Source organism: Mytilus californianus, unplaced genomic scaffold (assembly GCF_021869535.1).
Source record: "Mytilus californianus isolate M0D057914Y unplaced genomic scaffold, xbMytCali1.0.p SCAF_1, whole genome shotgun sequence".
NCBI lineage: Eukaryota > Metazoa > Mollusca > Bivalvia > Mytilida > Mytilidae > Mytilus > Mytilus californianus.
The window spans coordinates 36651983-36665621 of record NW_026262581.1 but is presented as its reverse complement, the minus strand read 5'-3'; the positions used below and the strand labels follow the sequence as shown (position 1 = coordinate 36665621).

At 30.6% G+C, this 13639-nt stretch overlaps 1 protein-coding gene across 3 annotated transcripts in view; it reads left to right on the top strand.

Moving 5' to 3' along the window:
• LOC127701548 (inositol 1,4,5-trisphosphate receptor type 1-like) overlaps positions 1 to 13639 on the top strand; it is a 405533-nt gene that overhangs the window by 374233 nt on the left and 17661 nt on the right. The window lies entirely within an intron of this gene.

Genomic DNA, 13639 nt, shown 5'->3' with positions numbered 1-13639 from the left:
CGCATTTTTCGTATTTTTTTAATATAGCATTCATCAAATTAATCATGAAATTAAATTTAAATTTTTTCCAAATAACATTTTCTTGACCAAAAAGGTCACATGTTCGCATCACATGTGTTGTACAAAATGGCGACGTCTCATTTTGTTTGTTGGCCACAGACCACAATAAAATTCCCCTATTAGTTCTTTATAACGTTTTGTTTCATTAAAAAAATTGCACCTTGCATTTTTGTCAAATCTTTTGTGTGTGTAATGTATAGTACTAGTCCAAAAATATATCCAAAATTCAGAAAGATTGAACCAATGACTCTTACAAATTTAGCCAATACACATCCATACCCCTATGGACAAGTCAAGAGATGTTCCGAAAACTGTAAATATCACCTTTTTGCACCTGGCCTAATCACTCTTTCCATATCAAAATCAGTTAAAATACAACATCCAAAAGTTTATTTCACCTCTCTTCTTTTATTTCCACCCACAAAAAACTAAGAAATGAGTGAGGAAGGGAAAGAAAAAAAATTAAGAAAAAATACACTCTAATTAAAAGGAACTATATTCATGGACAACGAAAAGCGGGATCATTAATTGTGGTCTTGGGCCTATTAGGGGTCTAAAACTTGACCAATTCTAATAAAACTTGGCATGATTTAAGCTTAGTGTATTATAAAACAGTTTACAAAGTTTCAAAGCCATATGATACCAATTATAAAAAATGTGGCATTTTTTATATCTGAACTTTGGGTGCTGAATTGTGGCGTTGAATTCGAACAATTTCAACTATCAAATTTGGGCTTCTAAAAACCAAAATATACCAAAACTTACATTTTTTAATGTTTCTATGTATAAGTTATCACTTATTAAAAGCAACAGATAGCATACTTCATGTTTCAGACTTATAAAAAATGGCCAGAAGTAAATTTTATATGAGCCTGTGCCAAAAAATAGAGGTTTTCAAGTGATGTGAGGCCTTATATGAAATGTAATATTTTTCACTTACCACAATTTTCTGAAGTTGTTAAGTTATAAAAAAACCTTTTACATGTTATAAATGTACTTTTAATGGAAATATTAGTTTCAAATAGCATAACACATGTGAATAAAATTGTCTTCAGCAATGTCAAGCTTAAAAAACAGGTTGTCAATTTAGGTCGTTCCCCACATTTGCATATTAAAAAGCATATAAATGATATGGTAGGTAGAGATATGCTTCTTTTTGCTCAAATCTTTGTTTAGATATGATAAAACATGGAGCCTGGATGTAACATGACTGTCACTTTCAACTATATATGTAGACAGTATGATTTGAAGCAAAGTTATTTACTTTACTTTTTAAAACCGGCATGAAATTTCAGCCTCAAAAGGCCAATATTTTAACCACTAGCTATCAAACAAAATAAAATAAAGGTAGTCTGTGAAACAGACAAGGTCAAACAACCAGTAATAAGTGCTTTTGATACAGATTCAGTGAAATCTGCTAAAAGGAATTCAACTTGTATGTGCATAGAACCTCATTTTTCACTTGCTTCATACTGACCGTTAGACAAAGACCATTAAAGCAGCACATTTTGCACTCTTATTCTGATTTTATCTACTTTTTTTTGTGTTCAGTGTTCAAAAATGAGTTAAACATCTACATTAGATACCACAAACACAAATAGAAAACCAGAAAAATCTGTCAGAGAGAAAGTAAGCATGCTACTTTTGTAAAAATATTGAAACAACTGAAAAAGTTCAATTTTGGGCATGTAGGCTGAAATGTCACTTTTTTACAAAATTTCTATCAAATAAAAGTGGAAATCATTTATTCTCATGTAGTTTGACAAATTAATACCAATAGATCATTCAGTGAAGTTGTCAAAGTACAAATTCAATATTTCCTGAATTCACCTCTTAGGCCACAGACCACAATTAAATTCCCCTATTAGTTCTTTATAACGTTTTGTTTCATTAAAAAAATTGCACCTTGCATTTTTGTCAAATCTTTTGTGTGTGTAATGTATAGTACTAGTCCAAAAATATATCCAAAATTCAGAAAGATTGAACCAATGACTCTTACAAATTTAGCCAATACACATCCATACCCCTATGGACAAGTCAAGAGATGTTCCGAAAACTGTAAATATCACCTTTTTGCACCTGGCCTAATCACTCTTTCCATATCAAAATCAGTTAAAATACAACATCCAAAAGTTTATTTCACCTCTCTTCTTTTATTTCCACCCACAAAAAACTAAGAAATGAGTGAGGAAGGGAAAGAAAAAAAATTAAGAAAAAATACACTCTAATTAAAAGGAACTATATTCGTGGACAACGAAAAGCGGGATCATTAATTGTGGTCTTGGGCCTGTTGACGCTACCGATCTTCCATTGTATTGTAGTAAATATTAGGTATCAAATTCAGTCAGAATTGGTATTCTTTAACTTTGATAAACAAGTTTCTTGAAAACCCATATATAAATTGGCTTAAACGTAGCTTTACTTGGGAAAACGTGTTAAAAGACAAAAATTATTTTTATCACGTGATTGACGATGCCTGAAGGCATCGTTCGGCCTGGCTACGGCGATGCCTGAAGGCATCGTCCGGCGTGTGGTCGGCGATGCCTTGAGGCATCGTTCGCCTTGAATGGGTTAATTGGTTAATAATAAGTTTTTGTGTTTTGGTCTATTTTTGGAATATTATAAGCAATAGGTCAACTATATTTGGTGTATGGAATGATTGTAAGGTGTACATGTCCAGATTCTGTACTTTACCTCATTTTCATAGTTTATTGGTCAATGTTTAGTTTCATTAGTAAGGTACTTTTCTAAGATACAATACTATATTTGGTGTATGGAATGATTGTAGGTGAAAATGTGTGAGTGGCAGGGTTCGTCTGACCTTGACCTCATTCATACCTGTCAACTAACCCGTATCTTGTGGGTATGACCCGCAATTTACCACGTCACCCAAGAGTTTTCAATACACGTCTGGGTCATCAAATGACCATTCTTCACCAATATTCTTGCGCCATGAGACTTCGAATGTCTAAAATTTCCTCTGAAAAATGCCAAATTCGAAATTCTTCCTGGACAAGAAGTTAGATAATTCACTCCCAATTGAATGATCTACAGCTATCAAAACATAATTTTGACACTCTTTTGATTGAAAGGTAATAACAATTCGCTAATTTTGTTAATTGTACCCCAGAAAGGTTGAAGCTCGACTTACAATTTTATGTCATGAATCGATTTATAGAATATGCCGTTTGCAATTATCAATTATCATATTAAAATGTCCCTTAACTATTTTTAATCGTTTAATTTTGTTGTCACTTCAAATCCATGTGGTCTACAAATGTGCACAGAATGTAAACAACAGTTACTTCTTCTTTCTCTTTATCTCCTTCCTGTGTATAGGAGCACAGTATATATATAATTAGCTATAGCTGATTTCTTATTATAGGTTTATAAAAGTCATTAATAAAAATAGTGTGAATAAAACAATAAGAGGGAATTGTTTTATATTGATTTTTGATAAATTATAATTGTTTAACAAATACAATTTAAAATTTTCAGCAAATACTTCACTTACTCAAAAAAGAATTATTATAAAAATATGGTAAAAGACTCCAATGACCCTAAAACTTTATGGAAATGTCTTCACAGTCTGAACCCAAAAGTTAAAAATACACCATATGAGTTAGCCACAGAAGATAACAATACAACTAAAAGTAAAACATCAATAGCAGAAACTTTTAATAACTTTTTCACTTCCTGTGCTGAAAAATTAAGAGAACAAGGAAGTTATACACCTGTAAACAAAGCAGATTTCAGTAATCTTGGTAAATTTGTTAAAAATAAATTACATCAACATGATAAATTTTCTATACCACCAGTGATCATGAATGAGCTATTTAATGAGTTAACAACACTTGATATAAACAAAGCATCTGATATGGATAATATAGGACCAAAAATCCTAAGATTAAGCGCCCCTGTTATTGCATCACCTCTCACATACATATTTAACCGAATGAAAGATACTGGTATATATCCTTCTTTACTGAAGAATGCTAAGGTAACACCAGTTTTCAAGGATGGTGACAAGCTTTTAGCAACAAATTACAGACCTATATCTGTTCTTCCAACTTTATCAAAATTAATAGAAAGGCATGTTTCTAATAACATGTACAAATACTTATCTAAACTTAAACTTTTACACCCTACACAATCTGGTTTCAGGCCGCAGCATTCTTGTCACACTGCACTTATTAATATCATTGACAAATGGTTGCAAGAAATGAATGATGGTAATTTAAACCTAGCAATTTTATTTGATTTTAAAAAAGCTTTTGATTTGGTAGATCATGACATTCTTTGCTTAAAGCTTGAAATTTATGGATTTAGTGAGGCTACTGTTAGTTTTTTCAAGTCATACCTGAATAACAGAAAACAGCAGGTAAACATTTGTAATGTTTACTCTGAACAACAACATGTAAAATTTGGTGTCCCCCAAGGTTCTATACTTGGTCCTCTATTGTTTGTGCTATTTATAAACGACCTTCCCTTATGCATTGAAAATTGTGAAACAGACCTATATGCTGATGACACCACTCTTCATAAATCAGGGAAAAACATTTAACCCATTTCTCTGACGTCAGTCTATTGTTTTTACAGTAGATTATTTTTCAAGAATCCACTGACCACTTCGTTTACTTAAGATAACTTATTTTATAACTTTAAACTTTTAACTTACTATTTTTTATCCTTTCAAAAACGAGAGGCATATGAAGGGTTCGAACTCTCCCGTATTTTCTTCATAATCAGTAGAGTCTTCAGTCTATGCATGTTACCACTATACCACGTGCTGACATAAATCAATATTTAAATAACACTCTTAAAGCGCACAACTGTCAATACATGTCAATAAACTGTATTTCTATCTCAGAGATAATTCGCTTTTGTTATCTAATAAAATATTTATACTATGTCTGGATTTGTTCATGTTCTTTTCAAATATATGTAAATTGTTTTATGCGTTATTTTTTAAGGAAGATTATGTTCTACATTTGAACGTTCTTGAGTATAGTTATATAGCAGTATGGAAATATCTTAAAAAAGAGTCTATTCACGATGTCAGGTTTGAACATTGGTCGATTTTCAACATCGTTATAATGAACCGATGGGTCTTTATACGATTGTGGCTATTACACACTAGTTCTAAACACTAGAGAATCGAGGAATGGTATATATTAGTACAGTTCCTTGATAAAATAAACAACCATATGCCCATTACACATGTCACTTTTAACGTACAAGGTCTTTTCCTTTTCATCATAGCAAATGCTTACTTAAGGTTTTAGTCTTATAATGATATCGAACTATCAATATTTTCTTCTTTGTTTGATTATAAATGGTCCAAATATACATCACGTCAACATTGAACGTACTCTAATTTGAATAAAGTGTGATATATAAGCTACGACCGTAAAACTACTTCCTTGACTGTAAAACCAGAAACAAAATCATCGCCTTAAAATGAATATGAAGTATATAATACCTCTAAGATTAAAACAATATTTTTGTCGAGAAAAAAATTTCAATGAAAAATTTCAATTCGGGTACAAGGTTTGAACTTGGCACTGCTAATATCACAGTTGTGTCTTTTGATACCAACGACTAGACGATCACGGCTATGAACAGCTTGAATGTAATAGTAAAAAATTGACATAATTATACATTGTACATCTGTAGCACGAGCAATTCTGCTGGAGATTTAGAATGCGTACCACAGAAAATACTAGTTTATTGACTGGTTTACGATGGATGCCAAATGTAATAACGTTAAAATAATCTAAACTTAATGAAAGGGAAACAGTTTAAACAAAATACATGTATAATTTTCCAAAAAGACTTTCAGCAATTATTTTATTTATTTCGGAAAGCATCATTTACTGGAGCATCATAAAATTGTAGTATTATGGCAACTACGCTAAATACATGTATTTGACTTAATACGGTTAAATTGCAGGCAATCCTTAATCAGCTGTAAAGAATCATAGCTTGCTAAATACTATATATGTAAATTTGAAAGGTTTCTAAATTTTGGTAATTAGATTTTTTTAACTATTCAAAAAAAGATTAAAAAATTCTGTATATTTACATATGTCTTTTTGAATAAATCATAAATACCAAAGTCTATATAATTTAAATACTTTGTAATGATAAAACATTAAATGAAATATAAATATACAAGTATTAAATCTGATAATAAAAAGGGGAGCTGACAACCCATTTAAGTTATATCAAACTTATGTTAACTTAAATATAGACGTGAACTGTGTGGATATAATCATTTCCAGCTATTATAGAATAAAAAAGACAAAATACGAAATTATTTTTATGAAATTCTGTTGATTCATTGTCAAAACATAAAACAGACAGTCTTTTTACTAGAAATGGGTTAAGCTAGAGAATTGATAAGAAGTAGTGGATTCGTAAACGATAATCAACTTGCGACTAAAGTCGCTCGTTGATTATCGTTTATGAATCCACTACTTCTTATCAATTCTCTACTACAGAAAATATACATGATGATGTTCAAGAAGATTTATACAGGGTTGAAGAGTGGTGCAAAATGAATAACATGTTCATTAATGCAAATAAAACAAAATGTTTGGTTACTGGAACAAAGCAGAAACTATCAATTCAGACTTATCAACCAAACTTAATAATAGATTCAAAAGTATTACAAAATTCTTCATGTGAAAAATTATTAGGTGTTAAAATTGACAGCACACTTAACTGGAGAAATCAAATTGACCAAGTTTGTGCTAATATATCATCCAGAATATACCTTCTTTCTAAAATAAAGAAATTTTTAGATATAAATGCAAGGAAAACATATTACAATGGGTATATTCTGCCCCTGATTGACTACTGCTGTATTATTTGGGGTGAATGTAAAAATGAAGGTATAGCAAGAATTTTAAAACTCCAAAAAAGGGCAGCAAGATTAATTCTAGATGCAGTTCCTTTATCCCCCTCAGCCCCCTTATTTAAAGAACTTGGGTGGATGACAGTTGACAATAGAATAAAATACCACAAATATTTACTTCTATATAAATGTATGCGTATGGAAGCACCAATGTACCTAGTTCAAAAGTTTAAACTGAAATCAGATAATAATCCTTACTCCCTGAGAGGCGTCACTCAAGGTAATCTGATAGTTCCTAAGCCAAAAGCTGAGCTATTTAAGAAATCTTTTGTTTATTCTGGATCAGTGTTATGGAATGGACTACCACACAAAATGCGTAAAGCTCAAAACACTTATACTTTTAAACAAAGTATCAAGAAGTACTTAACACAGTCCTGATAAGATTATTTTTTCTACAATGTATTTGTATATTCTTTTATTTTTATTTGTATTTGATTTTTTGACTACATGTACATCTTGAACAGCCTTATATCTTATCATGTTAGTAATATTACATTGAACTAATTGACTGTAAATTAACTATGTGTAAATATCTGTTTTTGATTGTATTGTAATTTGTATGTGAGGGCCTCAGGGAAGAGGTTTATTAGTTTATTGTAACTAACTGAGTTTACCCTCTTTAAATAAAGAATTTATTATTATTATTATTATTATTATTACTTTGATTTTCATTCCTTTGGACTTAGTAACAATATGCAATCATGATAATCATTTGGGCATCATGTCGATGATTAACATAGAACAACATTGAACTTCAAACTTTTGATATAAATTTGATGTTCTGATGTATATGTTTACATTGACAGTGCATCATACGAAGTGTGCAACATCATTGTACCAATATATGCCTTAGACTCTTTATAAATGCAAAATTATGCTGTCAAACCTTTACTTTTGTTTTTTAAAAGCACATTTTCCTAATACATTTGTACCAGATGTTGACTTCACAATGGTAAAACACGGACCAGAGACAGATGTGTAAAATCTGTGTACGTTGACAAAGGATAATTGTGTTTAAGTAGTTCTTTCCACATTTAAATAGGGAACGACCATTTTACTTCAAGGGGGGGTTATGGTTTTTTCCTAAAAAAATATTCTGATCCCCAATTTGATGAAAAAAAATATTGTGGTCAAGCAGATGACAAAAAATCCAGATTTTCCCCATACCTTACAGTGTTAAATTTTGAAAAAAAATAATTTGATTGATAGCGTCGAAAAAACAAACAAAATGTTCGCGCTTTGACTCAAGACAAAAAACCATAACCCCCCTTATTACTTCAAGAAAATACTTGAAATGAACATAAGATAAAGGTAACTGAAATTAAACTTAAGACAGCAAATGTACCATTAAATGCGAGAAAGATTTGTAAAAAAAACAAATGTTTTAACTGCTTCATACTCATAAATTTAGTATAGTTACGAATGAAATTGACTAATTCATTAATGAAAGTCTTAAATTTTATTCACGACCGCGGGTATATGTAGTTCATCTATAGTGATGACAGTTTTCCTGCTGAAGGTCGATAGTTCTCTATAGGTTGCACTTTGTAAATACAAAACCACGCCTCTTTTGGGGAGATATATAATATTCATAGATATGTTAATTTGTTAACGTACTGGTTCCCATCTATGATCTCTGTGTTTCATCTCATGGAGACATCACTTGGGAATGTAACCAGTATAGAAAAACGTGGTAGTGCCTAAATTTTAATTCTTAGGAGGTCCAAAAATGGAGGTAAGGGTAGTATAGAATTTTAGTATAAGTTTAAACTCTTAGAAGTTCAGGGCATATAAATGTTGAAAATATGCCGCACAGCCCTATATTTTGACCTTTGAATAAAATAGTAGTGCATATAAACTTTCCGTTCTAGGATATTATTTTTCATGAAACTTCATAGTAAAAGTGTCACAGTTTTAGCCGCAAAGTGAGTTCCTATGGGAAATTGCATTGTCTATATTTACAGAATTGCAACCTATATAGGGTTAAAAATTAGAACATACAGAATTTCACAAAATCTTGTTTATCTCAGAGATTTTGAAGAATTTAATTCAAATATGAAGTTTTATAAATATTTCATGAAGATTGAGAAAATCCTGGGCCTTAACTATGATGAGTCAGCATAAATTCACAGTTTACAGTATGCATTGTTTACTTAAAGCCCTGAATTAAAAATAAATTCATAATATATGCCTATTTGTAATTTAAATTGTTTAGAAGTGCTTATATTTACTCCTTGCAGTCATTGCAACTCATTGATCCTTCTTAAATATTTTTGGTGGGGTGTTTTTGTCCTGTCACCTGTTGCACTTTGTAAATACAGCTGTTTCTCAAACCACGCCTCTTTTGGGGAGATATATGATATTCATAGATATGTAAATGTTGAAAATATGCCGCACAGCCCTATGTTTTGACCTTTGAATAAAATAGTAGTGCATATAAACTTTCCGTTCTAGGATATTATTTTTCACGAAACTTCATAGTAAAAGTGTCACAGTTTTAGCCGCAAAGTGAGTTCCTATGGGAAATTGTCTATATTTACAGAATTGCAACCTATAAGTACTCCAGCTTCCACCACCAATAAAAACTGGCCGCTTCAGTATAGCCAAGCTTGCTGAAAGTGGTGTTATACATAAATAATCAATCAATCAATTTTATTCAATAACAGATGTAGAAGTTTAATTTTGTAAAATATTAAGGTATGTCTATACAGTTTCATATTGTATTGTAATTTTTGTGATATTGTGATATGTCGGAGATCAAAATAGATTTTGATTGAAAGTAAAACAAAGTTTACCATGTTTTATTTTCAAGAAAATAAGGTTCAAAAGTGGAAATTTTTGGGAAGTAGTCTGGTTTTGGCTCAAGAAATAAGGTTTCTGCGAACTATTGCAAATTTGCATAATAAAGTTTGAAAATGCATAAAATTAAGAAATATGAATGAATAACATAAGATTGTTAATGTTTTGATGTCACAATTACGTCATAATATGTACCATTTTCATGAAAACAAAGAAAACTGCAAAGTTTATGCAGTAGTCACTCATTATTTCCTTTGGGGAAACATCGTGCTCAGGCAAGAAACAACAAAATAATTTAAGAGATGCTTCGTTTATAACAAGTATTGACATATTCTAATCAAATGTAAAGTTGTTTCTTGGATGGGCACATAATTTTCCAATCTAACATATACTTAAAAATTTATATAACACAAGGAAAATCAAGAAATTTTACAAAATATACAAATTTTGCTATGGTTTGTTGCCATGCATGGTAACTCTTAAATGTGAAATTTGTTTTTTATTTTCTAAACGCCTTTTACCTTAGTGTAGTGTGGACAAATTTAAGAACGAGTATGATAACTTTTAAATTTGCATTTATATTTGGGCCAAATAAGGGCCTTATAAATGTCCCTACTCCTTTCTGGAATTTTTCATTCACCTTTGAGATTTTCTAAAACTGGTATTTTAAGTGAAAAGCTAGCCATATTGGTTTTATTAGCTCACCTTGCCCAATTCACACTTTTACTTTACTTTGCGTCAGCCAAATGTTATGCAACTTAAACACAATGCTTGATAATCACCAAATACAAATCAAGTTCGAATTTGGTTGGTGTCACTTTCACAATTCTGTGGGGCATCTGTGTCCAATAGACACATTCTTCCTTTGTTTTAATTGCCATTTTGCCAACAACAACAAAACAATTGTTTTTTTTTAAAGTGGCCATTTTGCAACAAAAAAATATTTTCACAAAATTTTAATGTTTTTCTAATTTTTGATTTACCAGAATATTTAGATTGGCCATTTTTAATACCAAAAATTATTTTGCAAAATTTTAATGTTTTTTATATTTTTTGCGGTCATATATTGGTATGACGTTGGCGTCGTCGTCCGAAAACACATTGGTTTTCGCATTATAACTTTAGTTTAAGTGAATGGATCTCTATGAAATTTTACCATAAGATTAAATACCACAAAAGGAAGGTTGGGATTGATTTTGGGGGTTATGGTACCAACAGTTAAGGAATTAGGGGCCAAAAATAAGCATTTTCTAGTTTCCAGACAATAACTTGTGGAACGGTGTATGGATCTCTCTGAAATTATACTACAAGTTTCCATACCACAAAGGGATAGTTGGGATTTGCTTTGGGGGGTTATGGCTCAAACCGTTTAGGAATTAGGGATAAAAAAGGGGGAAAAACAAGGTTGTCCTGGTAAATGGACAAATACTTTAGTACAAAACATAATTTAAAGCAGTGTAAGGGAGATAAATCAAGTGCATCATGAAAATTACCTCCCTTACACTGCTTTTAAATTATGTATAAAGTAATGGTTAATGAACAATTAAGATAATTTAAAACAGTGTAAGGGAGGTAATCCAAATACAACGTTTTGGTTACTTCCCTTACACTGCTTTTAAATTATGTTTAAAGAAATGCATATTTATAAAGGAAGACCAGGAAAAATATTTGCAAATGTTGCATCATTTTTTTTTACAAAAAAATCCATATGAAAGATTTGACACTATATTTTAAATTCTATTATAAAATAGATTAAGTTAGCACTATGGTAAATTTAAATGGGTAATTATGGTTGCAAACTCCATTGGAAATTTGAATTGAGATTATGACCATATCTTGAGGGAAAGAATTTTTGGTGGGGAAAAAAAGGGGGGGGGGGGGGTAAAAAGAAATTGTGGGGGGTCAATTTTTTCTCATTTCAGATTTCAGAAATTAAAAAGAATTATTCTTCAAATATTATTTTTTTTTCAAATTTCAAATATTGAAAAATTTCAAGAAGTAATCTTTAATTGCACAGTATGGCGCATTAGATTTGTAAAATCTTTGACCACATTTATTTATTTGTTATGCCAAATCTAACTGTGTATTTAGATTTTTAATTTTGTGTCCAGTTTTCAAATTGGTCTACATTAAGGTCCAAAGGGTCCAAAATTAAACTTTGTTTGATTTTAACAAAAATTGAATATATGCTGTTCTTTGATATGCTGAATCTAAACATGTATTTAGATTTTTGATTTTTGGCCCAGTTTTCAAGTTGGTCCAAATTGGGGTCCAAAATTAAACTTTGTTTGATTTCAACAAAAATTGAATATATGGGGTTCTTTGATATGCTGAATCTAACCATGTATTTAGATTTTTTATTTGTGGACCCTGCTATTAAATTGGTTCATATTGAGGTCAAAAGGGTCCAAAATTAAACTTCGTTTGATTTCATCAAAAATTGAATTATTTGGGTTCTTTGATATGCCAAATCTAACCATGTATTTAGATTTTTAATTTTGGTCTTTAAATTGGTCTACATTAAGGTCCAAAGGGTCCAAAATTAAAACTTAGTTTGATTTCATCAAAAATTGAATTATTGGGATTCTTTGATATGCTGAATCTAAACATGTGTTTAGATTTTTTATTATGGGCCCAGTTTTCAAGTTGGTCCAAGTTGGGGTCCAAAATTAAACTTTGTTTGATTTCAACAAAAATTGAATATATGGGGTTCTTTGATATGCTGAATCTAACCATGTATTTAGATTTTTTATTTGTGGACCCTGCTATTAAATTGGTTCATATTGAGGTCAAAAGGGTCCAAAATTAAACTTCGTTTGATTTCATCAAAAATTGAATTATTGGGGTTCTTTGATATGCCAAATCTAACCATGTATTTAGATTTTTAATTTTGGTCTTTAAATTGGTCTACATTAAGGTCCAAAGGGTCCAAAATTAAACTTAGTTTGATTTCATCAAAAATTGAATTATTGGGGTTCTTTGATATGCTGAATCTAAACATGTGTTTAGATTTTTGATTATGGGCCCAGTTTTCAAGTTGGTCCAAGTTGGGGTCCAAAATTAAACTTTGTTTGATTTCAACAAAAATTGAATATATGGGGTTCTTTGATATGCTGAATCTAACCATGTATTTATATTTTTTATTTGTGGTCCCTGCTATTAAATTGGTTCATATTGAGGTCAAAAGGGTCCAAAATTAAACTTCGTTTGATTTCATCAAATTTGAATTATTGGGGTTCTTTGATATTCCAAATCTAACCGTGTATTTAGATTTTTAATTTTGGTCTTTGAATTGGTCTACATTAAGGTCCAAAGGGTCCAAAATTAAACTTAGTTTGATTTCATCAAAAATTGAATTATTGGGGTTCTTTGATATGCTGAATCTAAACATGTGTTTAGATTTTTGATTACAGGCCCAGTTTTCAAGTTGGTCCAAGTTGGGGTCCAAAATTAAACTTTGTTTGATTTCAACAAAAATTGAATATATGGGGTTCTTTGATATGCTGAATCTAACCATGTATTTATATTTTTTATTTGTGGACCCTGCTATTAAATTGGTTCATATTGAGGTCAAAAGGGTCCAAAATTAAACTTCGTTTGATTTCATCAAAAATTGAATTATTGGGGTTCTTTGATATGCCAAATCTAACCGTGTATTTAGATTTTTAATTTTGGTCTTTAAATTGGTCTACATTAAGGTCCAAAGGGTCCAAAATTAAACTTAGTTTGATTTCATCAAAAATTGAATTATTGGGATTCTTTGATATGCTGAATCTAAACATGTGTTTAGATTTTTGATTATGGGCCCAGTTTTCAAGTTGGTCCAAGTTGGGGTCCAAAATTAAACTTTGTTTGATTTCA